This window comes from Meles meles, chromosome 8 (assembly GCF_922984935.1).
Source record: "Meles meles chromosome 8, mMelMel3.1 paternal haplotype, whole genome shotgun sequence".
In the NCBI taxonomy this organism is placed as follows: Eukaryota; Metazoa; Chordata; class Mammalia; order Carnivora; family Mustelidae; genus Meles; species Meles meles.
Window position 1 is genome coordinate 100,702,499 of NC_060073.1, and position 17,397 is coordinate 100,719,895.

Sequence of the window (17,397 nt, forward strand, 5' to 3'; positions counted from 1 at the left end):
ATTCCTATTAGAAAATGGGCAAAAGATGTGAAAAGACAGATCACTGAAGAGGACATATACCTGCCAAATAAGCACATAAAAATATGTTCAATACCATCAGGAATGAGGGTGATATAAGTTAAAACCACAATGAGACATTTCACATCCATCAGAATGACAGAATAAAATACAGTGACAGTATGAAATATGGCACAGATGTGGAGAAGCTGGGGCATTCATATATTGCTGGAGGGAATGTAAAATGGTACCACAGCCACTTTGTTAACTAACTAGAAAAAAAAAGACATAGTAGCTAAAATTTTCTCAAAATCAGTGGAAGACAGATTCAAGAGCTATGCAAACCTTAGACAGAGTAAATCCAAAGAAATCCATGTCATGGCTCATCGTACTCAGACTTCTGGAAACTAAAAACAAAACAAAATTTTTGGTGAAGGTAAAGAGAAGTGACAAATAACCTACGGAGATATAATGATTAAGATGACAGCGGATTCCCCATCTGAAATAGTGATGAAGAAAGGGGTTTCAACGGAAAAGAAAGAACCGCCAATTTTGAATTCTTTTTTTTTTCAGGTTTTTATTTAAATTCCAGTTAGTTAGCATACAGTGTAATATTAGCTTCAGGTGTAGAATTTAGTGATTCAAGCTTTACATTCAACACCCAGTGCTCATCACAAGTGCCCTCCTAATCTCCATCATCCATTTCACCCATCCCACTGCCTACCTCCCCTCCAGTAAGCCTATTCCCTACGGTTGAGAGTCCGTTTTCTGACTTGCCTATCTCTTTCCCCCACCCCACTATGTTCTTAAATTCCACATATGAGTGAAATCATATGGTTTTTGTCTTTCTCTGATTTATTTTGCTTCACATAATACACAATAGCTCCATCCATGTCATTACAAAAAATACCTCATAGTGCATTTGCTGAATCATAAGGTAGTTCTATTTTTAACCTTTTGAAGACCCTCCATACTGTTTTCCACGGTGGCTGTACTGGTTTGCTTTCCCACCAACAGTGCAAGAGGGTTCCCCTTTCTCCACATCCTTACCAATGCCTTTTGTTTTCTGTGTTGTTAATTTTAGCCATTCTGACAGGAGTGAGTGATATCTCATTGTAGTTTTCATTTGTATTTCCCTAATGTGAGTGATATTGAAGATCTTTTCATGTGTCTCTTAGCCATCTGTATGTATCCTTTGGAAAAATGTCTACTCAGGTCTTCTGCCCATTTTTAAACTGGATTGTTTTGGGTGGGGGGTTGAGTTTTTGTTTTTGTTTTGAGAAAGAAAGGAAGAGTGTGTGTATATGCACAAACAGGAGGAGGTGCAGAAGGAGAGAGAAAATCCCAAGGAGTTTCCTCACTCAGCTCAAATCCCAAGGCGGGGCTTGATCTCAGGACCCTGTGACCTGAACTGAAATCAAGAGTTGGAACGCTTAACTGATTGAGCCACCCAGGCATCTCAGGTGTTGAGCTTTATAAGTTCTATAAGTTTTATAAACTGAGTTTTATAAGAATGTCCAATGGAAAAAAGACAGTCGCTTCAAAAAATGGTGTTAGGAAAACAACAGCAACATGCAAAAGAATGAAACTGAACCATTTTCTCACACCATAGACAAAAATAAATTCAAAATAGATGAAAGACCTAAATGTGACACAGGAAACTATCAGAATCCTAGGGAGAATACAGACCGCAACCTCTTTGACCTCAGTTGGAGCAACTTCTTACTAGATGTCTCCTGAGGCAAAGGAAACAAGCAGAAATTAGCTATTGGAACTTCATCAAAATAAAATCTTCTGCACAGTGAAGGAAACAATCAACACCACTAAAAGGCGACCTTTGGAATGGGAGAAGATATTTGCAAATAACACATCTGATAAAGGGGGGCCACCTGGGTGGCTCAGTGGGTTAAATCCTCTGCCTTCGGCTCAGGTCATGATCCCAGCCTTCGGCTCAGGTCATGATCCCAGGGTTCTGGGATCGAGTCCCTCAACAGGCTCTCTGCCCGGCAGGGAGCCCGCTTCCTCCTTTCTCTCTGTCTGCCCCTCTGCCTACATGTGATCTCTGTCTGTCAAATAAATAAATAAAATCTTTAAAAAAAAAATATCTGATAAAGGGTTAGTATCAAAAATCTAAAAAGAATTTCTCAAACTCAATTCCAATTTTGAAGTCTATATCCACTAACAATATCCTTTGGAATAAAGAGGAAATAAATACATTTCCAGATGAAGGAAATCTAACATAATTGGTCTTCAACATACAGACTCTTTCAGAATAGCTAAAAAAGTATATGGAACGTAAAGGAAATGATCACAGGAAGAAGCCTAGACTAAACTCCAGGAAGGAAGAAATGCTGACTGTGGAAAATATAGATAAATAAAATAGACTATCTTCATGATTTTTTAAACTTTTTTTGACATTTGAAGCAAAAGTAATTACACCACCTGATATGACACTCAATGTATGTGGAGGAACTACCAAAGACAGGTTTTGTTATTGGTGTGTTTTTTTTTTAATGAGAAAGAATAAAGGGAAGTAAATAGAAGCAAGTTTTCTACACTTGACTCCAAGTCACAAAATGTCAATACTATGAAACATGTACATGTAGACTATGTAAGTTACATGTGTATATTGTGCTAAATAGAGTATATAGACAGATACTTCAAATCACTAAGTATAAATCAAAGCTGAATTCTGAGAAAGGTCAAGTAATTGATAGGAAGGCAAGAAAAGGAGAGCAGAGAAAAAGAATATATCAAGGATGTATCAAGAAACAGTGGAAACAAGTAGAAAACAACACAATGGTAAGGTAAGCCCTCAGACATCAAGAGATCAATAACGGTCTAAATTAATTAAATGGAGATTTAATTTAAAAGCAGAGGTTTTCAGGGTGCCTGGGTGGCTCAGTTGGTTAAGCATCTGCCATTGACTCAGGTCATGATCCAAGGATGGTGGGATCAAGACCCACATCAAGCTCCCTGCTCAGTGGGGATCCTGCTTCTCACCACCCCCTGCTCCTTCTCTCTAGCACTCCCTCTCAAATAATTAAATAAAAATCTTAAAAAAAAAAAGCAGAGATTTTCAAGATTTATTTAAAAATAACCCAAACATGCTACCTACAAGAAACTTGCTTCAAATACAATAATGTAAGTAGGTTGAAAGAATGAAAAATAATAAACCATAAAAACGTAATAAGTTGCAAGAGTTGCTTATATTTTCTTAACACAGCTCCATTATCCTATAAGTTTTTCTTTGGTTTATCATTTGACTTTTCATTTTCTTAACTGTGTCTTACAACAGAATTTGAATAGAGAAATAGGCAAATCAGTAAATATTACAGACATCAAAAGGCCAGCATAAGGGATATAGTCAATAATATTGTAAAAACATTGTATGGTTGGTTGCAGGTGGTAACTACATTTTTCATGGTGATCGTTGCATCATGCACAGAATTATCAATTCTCTATGTCGTACACCTAAAACTAATATAACACTGTATGTCACCTACACTTCAATTAGAAAAAAAGAAAATAAGCACAATATTTAACCAGATATTTCAAAGAAGATATATAATTGGCTAGCAAACATGTGCAAAAATCCTCAATATTATTCATTAAGGACATGTAAATTAAAACCAAAATGAGATATTATTGGACACACCCACCAGAATGACTATGATTAAGAAGACAGATGTTATCAAGTGCTGACAAAAACATAGAAAAAATTGTCATATCCTGCTAGTGGAAATATAACAATAGTAGAATCTCTTTTGAAAACAGTTGGGCAGTTTCATAAAAAGTTAAACAAAGACTTTTCATTTCACCCGCAATTCCATTTCCCATATTTTCACTTAACTCACTCAGAAGCAGCACCCAGACATCTATACATCTCCCCTCCTTCACTACTACCTCTGGATCCAGATATCTCTGTTGACTTATCTTGAGTTTGAACTACTTTTCATCAAAGGATACTGGACTATTATATATCCAAATACAAAAATTTTACTCAGATCAACAGCCCACACCATATAGAAAAAGCAATTCAAAACAGATCATGAGTTTAAATGTCATCATACTTAGAGAAGAAAACATAACAGAGAAATCTTGGAACTCTGGGATGAGCAAAAGATCTCTTAAATATGAAACCAGAAGTTCAATCCATAATAAAAGATTGAGACATGAGAATTGATCAAAATTGAAATTCTCTGCTCTTTGAGAGACACTATTAAGAGAATGAAAAGACAAGACAGATTGGGAGAAAATATTTAAATCATATGTCTGATATACTTTGCATTCAGAATATATCAAGAAATCCCAAAACTTGAGACTAAGAAAACAAACAGCACTATGTGCCCTATAAGACCGCACACATTGCCTGTCTCACTTACCACTATATCTGCAGTGTTTAACAATGGAGCCTGGCGCAGGATAGATGCTCAGTCTCTAGTAATAACTACACTGTTTGTGCCATTAACCCTCTGAGACAAAAGGGGCAGTGAAAATCATACAGGGAAAATGCTGACTGCTTAAAGAATTAGAGCTTTTTAAGTCTATTTGAGAAAAGGACAAAAATTCTTCTACTAATATAGCCTCTCCTATTATCTATATTTCTGGCCCTGAAATCCCAAGAGGGAAAACCCTGTATAGGCTTTATTCCTGATGTCTCTAAAAAGGTTATGTTAGTTTCTTGTCTTTAGGATCTAGGATCAGAAGGAAATCCCCCTTTACCACACTCCCTCGAGACCAGAGACAAGAAGGAGAAAAGCATCTTTCTATTTTTATCTTCTTTGGGGAAACAAAGGACTCTCCCTAAACAAAATGTCCCACAGCAATCTAATAGACCTCTCTCATTTCCACCACAGCCTCTCAACAGAGGTTTATGGAGTGAATGAATGAATGAATGGCCAAATCTCAAGTCCACCAAAGTTCATATATCCATGATAAATCTTCATAGGAATTCCAGACAGGTCTCAGTCAAAAATCCCACACTTTACCATTTCTGAATTTACCAACATTCAACCTTTTATACTTAAAATTTATAACTTCTGAAAATGAGCTGAAGAATGACAAAGGAACTCCTTTTTACTTTCTATGAAAAGACAGAGGACTGGTCCTCCTCCTCCTTATATTGTCTTTGTGAAATGACTTATAATTAACTCAGTTTACCCTATTATTTGAATCATTTGCATTCCTATTTTGATTTTTTACTGTTTTCTCTGTAACTTCAAACATTGTGTGCCCCTCCTAGGTTTGGCATCTATACCTAACCCAGTTTCCATTTATGAGAACATCCTTTTCTTCAAAGTCGTACTCAGTGCAATTTTAACGTCTTTGTTCCTCAGACTGTAAATAAAAGGATTCATCATTGGCCCCACGATGGTATAAAAAACTGTGGATACTTTGTCTTGATCCAGAGACCCAGCAGATGGCTTAAGATACATGAACGCTGATGATCCAAAGAAGAGAGAAACAGTAATTATGTGGGAGCTGCAGGTACTCAAGGCTTTGGACCTGCCCTCCGAAGAACGGATATGGAAAATGCTGGAGAGGATCAAGGCATAAGAAATGGAGATGGTGAGACTGGGCACTATTACATTGATGCCCACCACAATGAAAACCACTAGCTCGTTGATGTAGGTGCTTGTGCAGGAGAGCCGGAGGAGAGGAGGTATGTCACACATGTAATGATTGATGATGTTGTCACCGCAGAAAGTGAGTCTCAGCATGCACCCAGTGTGGGCCACGGCACCCGCAATCCCCATCACATATGTTCCTGCCATCAGCGTGAGGCAGACCCGATGGGACATGATGGCCTTGTAAAGCAGGGGCTTACAGATGGCCACATACCGGTCATAGGCCATGGACGTCAAAATACAGCACTCGTCAATAACAAAGAAGGAGAAGAAACAGAGCTGTGTCATGCACTCTGCGTAAGAGATGATGTTCTCTGTTACAAAACCCATCAGCATTCTAGGGATTATGACAGACGAGTAGCAGAGATCAATGAAGGAAAGGTTGAAGAGGAAGTAGTACATGGGAGTGTGCAGGTGAGGGTTCAGACCAATCAGAATAATCAAGCCCAGGTTCCCCACCACGGTGACCACATAGATTCCTAAGAAAATGAAGAAGAAAGGCAGCTGGAGTTCTGGCTGTTGTGTTAAACCCAGCAGGATAAACTCGATCACTGAGGAGTCATTTCCTGCAGCCATTCTTCCCTAAGGCATAGCTGTGAGAACAGGACAAAGGGTGACGTTGCAATGAGTACCCAGCCTTCCCCGCCAACCCCCCCATATTGAGACTGAGACCCAGAGTGAGAGAATGAACTCAAACCTACCCTGCTGTGTGCCTTTGTTGTCTCCATGGCAAAGTTTGATCCACATTCAAAGATGTGTATCAAACACACTAACAGGTGAGTGCCGTAGGCGTGAGACTGAGGAACCCTGTGACCAATCAGGGCTACGTTGTCTGTGTTCCACTCCTGCTTTGTCCACCAGCCCCCCCTAATGACCCATGGCTGCCTCCACGGGGAGGAGATGAGGGCATCTCAAATCTTCAGCTGCCATAGCTGAGGCTGAGAAGAAAGAGAACAGGACAGATCAAATCAACGCTCACCCTTCAGTATAGGGCCTTGCTACCCTTTCTCCCTGATTCTCAAGGAGCCACAAGTGGCTCTGATGAATTACAGAGGTGAGCAGCCCTTCACGGAGATCCTTCTTCTTTGTTACCTTTTTTGTTTTGACCGAGGGAACCAGAGCACAGACCTCTGACGAACCATGACTTACAGATGATGATTTCTGACAGTGGCTTTGACCAGAGTGGTTTTCTCCAGACAAGGGGGTAGTAAATAGCACCCTGCCCGTGCCCAAAGAGCCCCATGCTAATATGACCCCAAGGGTTTTCATGAATTAGGAAATCCTAGGGACCTGATTAAAAACAAGAAGATGGTTCTCCCAGCATTTTCCCCAGAGATCAGGCTTTGTACCAAAGAGACATTACCTACTGTGCATGTATAGCACAAGTTCATTAGAGGAACAGTGATTTCTTAGAATATGCCATTTTTCACACCTTTGGCATTGTTGCCAAATTGGGCACATCCCCAAATAGAAAAGCAGATGATCCTTCCTGCATCCACAGCCCCTCTTGCCATACAAAATACTATACATTATTTGTTTGTTGTGTCTTCCCACAACACACACACACACACACACACACACACTCATTCATACACTCACATACATTTGAATTTAAGTTCTAAAGGGACAAGGATTTTGTCTGTTTTCTTCAGCACTATTTCTGGAGCACCTTAGACTAATACGAAGGATATATAGTAGGTATTGAATATTTGTTTGATTCAGTGAATGAATGAGAATCCCTTTTTTCCGTCTTTCCTGGGCCCTGTACTGGTTACTGACTACAATGGAATTCTTGCCGCACAGGCAAAAGCTTACATGGCGTCCGTGTCTTTCTTTGCACACTTGACTGTAGAGTAGGAAAAACACCAGGAACGTCCGTGAAGGTCACTGCTGAACTCCTGGTGTCCATGCAGGAGCACTTCAGATCACAGTTACTGAACTCAAGGAAAAAATATTATTTTCCTCCACCCTCAACGTCACATAGAGGACTGCCATAGGCTCTCAGAGAGGTCCCAATGTCTCTCCCCAGGGACCACAGCAGAGACTCAGATCAAAAGGCAGATTTGGATTAGCCTAGGAAGCTCCAAAATGCCAAAGTCCTGCTCAGCTCACTGTGGGAGGCCATGGGGAACCATTCAGGGTTTTTATTGCTCTTTTGGCACCAGATTGAAATCATCAAAATGGAGACTCTTAGGAAGATTAACGTGGTGCCCACCAGCAAGTTGGACTGATATGCAAAGGACTAGAGGCAGGGTCAGCTTTGGGAGACAATTACAACAGTCTATGAATGACTTTCGGATGCCCTGAATTAACAGTGCTACTGTCAGTAATTCCAAGAAGCAAACATACTCAAGAGACATTGCAAAGGGAGATTCATCCAGACTTCTTACAAAGAGGATAGAAATAGACAAAAAGAGTTGAAAAAATGCTAGCCTCAGGATTGGGATAAACTATGCTGTGACTACAAACAGAAAGAACTCGAAGTATTTATGGAAAGTGTACATTCGGGTTGAACATGGTGAGGTTGGCTGTTAGCCGGACAGTGAAGCAGAAGCACATGTTAGGAAACAGCCCAGTGAAGGCTAAATAAATGTAAGGAAGAGGGTTACACATGAGAAAAAGATTTGGGGATTGTTTCCATAAAGGCTAAAGCCGTGGGATTAGGTAAACTCAAGGAGAGAAAAGATGAAGAAAGATTATGCTAAGTGAAGTAAGTCAAGCAGAGAAAGACAAGTATCATATGGTATCACTCATATGTGGAACGTGGGTAACAACACGGAGCAGCATGGGGGAAAGGAGGGAAATTTAAAGAGGGAGAAATCAGACAGGGAGATGAACCATGAGAGTCTATGGACCCCGGGAAACAAACTGGGAGTTTCAGAGGGGAGGTGGGTAGGGGAATGGGACAACAGGGTGATGGGTATTAAGGAGGGCACGTGTTGTGATGAGCACTGGGCGTTATGCATAACTAATGAATCACTGAACACTACATCAAAAACTAACTGAACAGAAATGAATATAAAAAGAAAAAGAAAAAAGAAAAGAAGGAGAAAAAGAGCAGAAGAGCAAGAAGAAATTTTGAGAAATCCTCCCATTGTAGGTTTTATGTTTAGGATCATCTTAAACCAAGCCATTACTGATATGAATCCTAATTATTATTCTTATCCCCCTCAAAATTACTAGGGGACTGAAAACTCCTCAGGCGAAATTTGAAAAGTGCCCCACTGGATAGGCATTCCTCAGGCTGCAACAGTGATAAGTACCTGGGGGAGTCCATAAAATGTTTCGTCTTTTTTTGTTTTGTTTCTTTTAGGCAGAAAAAGAGAGAGCACACATGAGCAGAGGGAGAGAGAGAATCCCAAGCAGGTTCCACGCCCAGTGCAGAGCCCATGTGGGGCTAGAGCTCATGACCCTGAAATCATGACCTGAGCTGAAATCAAGAGTCAGTTACTTAACTGACTGAGCCACCCAGGCACCCCCATAAAATGTATTCTGTATAGAAAGTTACAAACTCTTATTTGGCTAATACGATAACCAGAAAGAGTCCCTCTAAACTTATATGAAATCACATTGCAAGAATCTCACATGAAGGTTTTAAGCCACAGCTGAAAGGCATTCTTTCATCTTTAATGCAAACCACCTAAATACAGGCAAATGTGAAATGAAGATAGGGAGGGTCTGAGCCTATCCTTACATTGCAAAACTCTCATTCCCTCCCTACCTTTCTCCCACCTACATAATGTTCGCCTTAACCTAATTCAGTTAAAACAATGTTAAATGGTCTTCCTTTCTTTGAAATATATCAGCACCTCTTGCCCATGCCTGACTCCCTTTTTTTTTTTTAAGATTTTTATTTATTTACTTATTTGTCAGAGGGAGAGAGACCAAAAGCACGGAGAGTTGAAGGCAGAACAAGCAGGGCAGTCACAGGGAGAAGCAGGCTCCCTGCTGAGCAAGGAGCCTGATGTGGGACTCAATCCCAGGATTCTGGGATCATGACATGAGCCAAAGGCAGAGGCTTAACCAACTGAGCCACCCAGGCATCCCCTGACTCCTTTTTAAGTAACTCAAGCTCAATATGTTCTAACTTGTCATAGTCAGTGGTAATCAAAGCTTTATGTGATGCTCTATTTTCTAAAGATGCAGAAAATAAAACCATGTATTTTAACCCAGAACATGATGTTTTCATATATGTTTACATTGTCAAATGGTCATCACAATCAAGCCATTTAACATATTCATTACCTCATGTAATTATGAGTTTTTTGTGATGAGAACACTTAAGATCAACTCTCTTAGCAAATTTCAAGGATATATTACAGTATCATTAACTATAGATACAATGTCGTACATTAGATCTCTGTAACCTACGCATCTTGCTTAACTGAATTTTTGTCCCCCTTGGAGAGCATCTTCCCCTTTTGCTCGGTCCCAGGTCCTGACAACCATCATTCTACTCTATGCTTTCATAAGTTTTGACATGTTGAGATTATATATATAAGTGAAATCATGCAGTATTTGTCTTTTTTTTTTTCGTCTGCCTTATTTCACTTAGCATAATGTCCTCTAAGTCCAACTACGCTGTCCCAAATCCCCTTCTTTAAGGCTGACTAAACCATAAGGATTTTTTTAGAAGTCAGCTCATCCTAAGATTAATTTCTTAAAGAATATACACAAAGACCTCTAGTCAAATAAGATAAATGAATCAGCTGTAGCAATGGGCAAGGGGACCGTTATCTGTAGAAAGCAGAACTCTCTAGTAAATATTAGATTGGAAAAATACACCTTAATCTTAAAGCCAGATGAGGCTTCCTAGGTATTCCCTCTTGCCTGATCCACTGTAAACGAAAGAAATTTTGTGGACACTCCCCACAGACAGAAAAGGAATTGCCTGTACCAGTCTATTTACCTTGCAGGAGTGAGGGTGGGGAGATCGTGCCCAAAGAGACATTTTTCTATTAATAAATGAACTGGTCCCAAGAAAAGGATGGACTTGCCTTCTTGCTTTTGAAGCACGATGGCTCCACCTACTGATAAAGGTCTGACCCAAAGAATTTTGGACCAGCTCTTGAGATTAGCAATTTCTCTTCACTTACAAAAATTGGGTAAAAGGGGAAAAACCCAAGATTTCCAGAATGTGAAGAAGAAAGGAAGTCCTTTCCTAGACGGAAATGTAGGAGGAAGAATAAACATTTCTAAAGTGCTGGGAAACAGGATCCGGCAGAACCTGGCTACTCAATAAATACTTGTCAGTGGCAGATGCTGCCATCAGATTCTATTTGTCTCTTATTTGTGCAATAATCACACCTGTGAAGAAAATACTGTAATAAAGTGGGTAAGAGCCTGGCTTCTGGGGCAGAAGACCAGATTTAAGTTGTGTGTCCCTCTTCATTTCCATTGATTAACCAAAGTAAACATGTATAAGGAAAAAAAAAAGAGAAAGGGAAAATGCCCATTTTTTGGAAAAGGTAGCAGTTCTACTAATTTATACTAATATACTACTAGCAGTTATAGTAATCTCCCTTCAGAATGATGTCTGATGTCAGAAAAATGTCTTGATGATAGCATTCCATCTTAATTCTGAGATGAAATGCTATCATAAAGACAGTTTTTCTCCAAATGAATGTAGCTATCACCAGGCGTGTTATTGAACAAACCATTTGGACTCATTTCTTACTTTTTGGCCTCTTCTTATGAGACAAGGCTTTGTGATCAAGTAGGCACCAGAACACCCTCCAGGTAAGGTGATTATCTGCCACACTTTATAGAAGTCCCACTTTAACTGGAATTATATCAGCTGGTTTCACTGAAAGAAACAGAAACTATTCTAGGAATTTTAAGCAAAGAGGCTTACAGGGAAATAAGTGCTTACATAATCACTAGCAGCAGCACTTAGGAAATGGATTCTAGACTGGGACTCCAGGATGGACTCCTAGTACTCTGTAGATCTGACCCAGTGAGGAGGTTAGAACGAAGGTGGGAAGAGCTCACCCACAGTAACCACAAGGGCATTCAACACCCTTGAGCACACTTTCTCTTATTCTTGAAAATCAAAGCAAGGCTGGCTCCTCACTTTCCCATATTAAAAGCAGATCGCTTTTATTGACCTCACTATTCTATCTGATTTAAAGGGGCAAGTTTTGACAATCCCAGAATGTTTAAAGACTTTTCTCTAGACATATTATTCTAAACAGTGCAAAATTTTCTTTTATCTATTACATATTTTAAGTCATAATTTATTTAGCCTATGAACTCCTAAGAATATCATAGAATATTTTCCCATCTTCAGGAGAAAGAAAAAAAAACATAACTGGCTACAAATAAAAATCACCAATACACAGTCTGACATGACTATATTTCCTAATTCCAACTAAGTTCAGACAACAATCAATAGAACTTTCAAATATGTTCTCTTGATTTCATTGTATCTCTGTTAAGCCAATAGTAGGCACAATTCGTTCATGCTCCCAAATGTGCAAAGTTTTTCAGTAGAATGGCATCTAAAAAGGGGCAGACTCTTAACAGTTCACAGTTTTAAAGGACTTTAAGTTCAACATTTATTCAGGGGATGGAGCAGAGTCAGCAGAGAAAAATGGATACTCTGAGCTTATAGAATTTATGTAAATAAGAAGAGAATTTTTATTCTGCATGATAATGAGCAAAATTTAAATGATTTTTCTAATCTTTATTATCTTAGTGCAAACTATATACAATCCATTCTCTTGAAAGCCCTCTGAAACCCATTCTGCTGATGAGGAAACTGACACTCAGAGAATGTAAGTAATATAGTCAAGTTCAGGCAACCGGTTGTGTCATAACTAGTGTGTGATTCAATACTCCCTATTTATTGAAAAATAGGGTTTATTTTGTTATTTGTGCTGATAATATATAGACACTTAATTTTTATAATTTCATTACATTCTCAATATACCCAAGGTCTTGAGTCACTAGCTAAGTTTAAGAGAATTTCCCAAAGTTTGGATATAGTAGTAAATTTTCTACTACCCTATACTCAAGAAATAGCTTTTTTTATTTTTTATCAAAGGAGTATGGCTGCCAATCTATGACAAAACTCAAACAACTTACTCCCTGTAACCTCAAAGGGCTAATTACACTGTTTATTTTTAATAAAGTTAGGTCAAAGGTGTTTCCTTTTGGGATTTCAAAACAAGTTCAAAGCAAGTTAAAGTAAATGTTAATTGATTAGGTATGGAAAGAATTAATCATGCCAAGTTATAAGAGCTTATCTTTCAACACTACAGAGGGGTTTTGCCTGGTATCACGTGAAGCAAACAGGTGTTAATACAAAAAACCTTCCTTGTTCTCCAGTGACCATGAACAGGAGCCCTACAGTTCCTCAGCCTTCACCTTCTTCAGAGTGGCCAAGGGGAGAAGCTTAAGAAGTACCATACTGGAACAGGTACAAGCCAATTTATATGAGCCTCCCATCTCAGGCAACTTTGTGTACTTAAAATCTATTCTTACTCTGACTTAGAAAGGAACTTGTTCCTTGCATTAACAAGTCTTGCATATACAAATCTTGTCTTATAGTTTTGCAGTATGAACCATATGGTATATTTCATTACACACAGAAATACAATTTATGTTTATCGGAAGCAAGAGAGGAATGAGAGCCCCCCATTCCCACTTCTGGCTGTGGAGTTCTGCACACATAGACCCGTACTTGAGCCAATAAAGCACTGCACTGCACTGTGGGAAGCTCTGAGGTTTATGTTTTGCTTACCCAGATAAAGGGTAACAACTTCCTCTTTTATTAGGACCTCAGACACCACGCCTCCAGCTCTTGGAAAACTTTGTCCTTATTCTTGTCACTGCAGTTTCACGTGAAATTCTAGTTTTGCGGGTAGAGAAGTTACCAGGAACCTACTATATTTGGGAGAGCACCAGGCAAAGTACCATGTCCCAGAGAGCACAAGTTCAGGGAACATTTGCATTCTGCAGTTACTGTGTTAGTCATTCTGTCCTCAGGCCCGTAAGAATGGAATTATTTCTCTTAAGAAGTAAGTGACTTCTGGGGCGCCTGGGTGGTTCAGTGGGTTTAGCCTCTGCCTTGGCTCAGGTCACCATCTCAGGGTCCTGGGATCAAGCGCCGCATCGGGCTCTCTGCTCATCAGGGAGCCTGCTTTCCCCTCTCTCTGCCTGTCTCTCTGCCTACTTGTGATCTCTGTTTGTCAAATAAATGAATAAAATCTTAAAAAAAAAAAAGTAAGTAGCTCCAAATAGTCATATTTCTTTTTAATTTAACACATTGATTATTTGACAATTACCTAAAAGCAAGAATACCATGTAATAGGTATATAAAGACACGACTGGCAGAGATGGAAAGGATCCAAAGACAAAAATTGAAATTCTTCGGTCTCAAGGGCTTGTTTAGGCTCCCAGGAGCCTTTAAGTCCTTGGGGTTTGAATCATTCTGCCTCCAACAAATAGTATGCTCTGGTCTTGCTATCTTTAAAAAGGAGTATACTTACATAATAATTATATTTTGAACAGTAGTTTGTTAATAAAAAATGCACAATCTTTATAGTCTCATTTTCCTATGGAAACACTCAAAAGTTTTGGTATTTGGGGTTATTTTAAACCTTACAGACTTATATCCTTTCTTGAACTGAGATAATTCCTCCTTAAATGCTCAGTTAAATGTTATAAACCTTATAAAGTATTCCGTGCTGCCCCCAAACAAAATTTGTTTCTTTCTCTGCCCCCACATGACTTTCATTTTACTTTTATCACAGCCTTAAATGAATTCTAATGGAATTTATAAATTTGCAATCACGGTATCTTAACACTTACTATGCTATGGCTCCTTAGCAATTAATGCCACTTTGTATCTCCGGTACCTGGTAGGACAAGGTAGCACAAGGTGTTCGAGATTGTATCTAATCTCCTATGTATGGGGTACTTGGAGAGCCCAGTCCTGAAAGCAATACTCTATACATATTCGTGGGCACCATGGGGCATGAGTCAGCCATTTGGAATGTTGTCAGAATTAGAAGCCTGGATTTATATTGCTTCTCTGGGCCATCTGTAAAGTTTGCTCTACTAGAAGATAGAAACTGTAAAGTTTGCTCACATTAGATAGCTGGTGTTGGGGACACCTGGGTGGTACAGTTGGTTAAGCCACTGCCTTGGGCTTAGGTCATGATCCCAGGGCCCTGGGATCAAGTCCCACATTGGGCTCCTTGCTCAGTGGGGACCCTGCTTCTCTCTCTGCCTGCCACTCTGCCTGCTTGTGCACGTTCTCGTTCTCTCTGACAAATAAATAAAATCTTAAAAAAAAAAAAGAAGAAGAAGAAGAAGAAGAAGAAGAAAGCTGGTGATGGTTCTAGTTAGATGGTTCTAGTTTCTAGGGTCTTCCATTTCCAACCTACAACTTAACTTCTTTTTATACCTCAGTCCTTTTCCTTTAATCACACTCAAACCACCCAGCTCTCTTCTTTCTCTCTAAATCCAGTAGTTCTCAGACTTTAAGGTAAATAAGAATAACCCAGAGAAATTGTTAAAAATCTGTATTCCTGGACCCTAACCCCAGAGGATGATTGCGTTTTTACAAGGTAGAGTCTAAAAATCAGCATTTTTTTAAAGATTTTATTTATTTAAATTTATCTTTAAATTTAAGATAAAATTTAAATTTTAGATAAAATTTTAAGATAAATTTAAGATAAAATTTTATCTTATTATTTATTTATCTCTCTTGTCAGAAAGAGTGAGCGAGAGAGCGAGCACAGGCAGACAGAGTGGCAGACAGAGGCAGAGGGAGACGCAGGCTCCCTGCCGAGCAAGGAGCCCGATGAGGGACTCGATCCCAGGATGCTGGGATCATGACATGAGCTCATGAGCTGAAGGCAGAGGCTTAACCAACTGAGCCACCCAGGCATCCCTAAAAATCAGCATTTTTAATTGACAAACTAGAGGATTCTGGTGCAGGTTTTCCATGCTCTTAGGAAATAATTCAATAAACCTAGATTTATCCTTAATTAATAAAGTATAAAATGTATTCAAACCTCAAGATGCCGGGAGGATAGCTAAAGAGGAGAAAAGAGAAACAAGCTAAGTAAATGTGCAGTCAGTAGAATGAGGATTTGGCTAAGGGAAGCAGGAGAGCAGTTCTGAGTGGATCATAACGAGCTGGAGGACTAAACAGACACACGAACATACATCCTGGAAACTGGAAATTTGCGAGACCACATGGTCCACGTGGATGAAAACATTGAGAAAAGGTCTCAGGGGTGCCTAGGTGGCTCAGTCGGTTAAATATCTGACTCTTGATTTCAGCTCAGGTCATGATCTTGGGGTCAATGAGATCGAGTCCCAAGTCGGGCTTTGTGCTGAGTCTGGATCCTGCTTAAGATTCTCTCTTGGGATGCCTGGGTGGCTCAGTCGGTAAAGTGTCTGCCTTCATCTCAGGTCATGATTCCAGGGTCCTGGAATCAAGTCCTGTATCTGACTCCCTGCTCAGAGGGGAGTCTGCTTCTCCCTCTGTCTGCTACTCCCCCTGCTTGTGTGCTCATGCTCTCACTCTCTCTCTCTCAAAAATAAATAAATAAAATCTTTAAAAATAAAAAATAAATAAATAAAATTGGTTCTCTCTCCCTCTGCCCCTGCCACCACCCCCAGCTCCCATGTTCTTTCTCTCTAAAAAATAAAAAGAAAGAAAAAAGAAAAAGGGTTTCATAGCAAAGGTTTATGGTAAGTCCTGGCAAGAGGGTCTTATCTTTCAGAAGGGAGATGAGAGGGTTTTAATGATTTTAACCAGATTTAGGATAGTAAGTCATAAGTGTAAGGCCATGAAGGAGTACTTACTGGGAATGATAAAGTACGTAAGTAGCTATGTGTGATTCTAGATCTTTAAGCAACCCAAGCAAAAGGTTCCACTTTCTACACCATCTAGATCCAGCATATCCTGTGATAGAACTTGAAAGACAAAGAGGACAAGTCCCTCTGATGTACTCCAGCTAAGGGAGTCCATCCTCTTGGGGGAGGGCGTGGTGACTGGGGACAGAACACCCACCTTTCATCGCTCTACAGGAGGAGCTGAAAGCCTCCAAGACAAGGCTCATTCCAGCACAACATTCTGAGGGATATTTTTATCTTTTCAGGACCAAAGCTTTAAACTACAATAACTAGGGGCGCCTGGGTGGTTCAGTGGGTTAAGCCGCTGCGTTCGGCTCAGGTCGTGATCTCAGGGTCCTGGGATCGAGTCCTGCATCGGGCTCTCTGCTCAGCAGGGAGCCTGCTTCCCCCTCTCTCTCTCTGCCTGCCTCTCTGTCTACTTGTGATCTCTCTCTGTCAAATAAATAAATAAAAAATCTTTAGGGGCACCTGAGTGGCTCAGTGATTTAAGCCTCTGCCTTCGGTTCAGGTCATGATCTCGGGGTCCTGGGATCGAGCCCTACATTGGGCTCTCTGCTCAGTGGGGAGCCTGTTTCTCCCTCTCTCTCTGCCTGCCTCTCTGCCTACTTGTGATCTCTCTCTCTGTCAAATAAATAAATAAAATATCAAAAAAAAAATCTTTAAAAAAAAATTTTAAAAAAACTACAATAACTAATTTCTATATGCAGAATTCCTATAATTAGCCCACAAATGCAACAAGATAACAATTGGAAGTTGACACTGGATCAAATTTACAGTCACCAACTCTCTCTCACCTAAGATATTATGGCCAAGCAGTTCCAAGTGCAGGCTCCAAAGTCAGACTTTCTAAAATTCCGATCCCTAGCTCTTCTACTCACTAGATATGGGTCCTTAA

The 17,397-nt window shown here is 39.7% G+C and overlaps 1 pseudogene; it reads right to left on the reverse strand.

Annotated features, from left to right (window-relative positions):
• Positions 1-5,273: 5,273 nt before the first annotated feature.
• LOC123949401 lies at positions 5,274-6,218 on the reverse strand (annotated as a pseudogene).
• Positions 6,219-17,397: the final 11,179 nt, after the last annotated feature.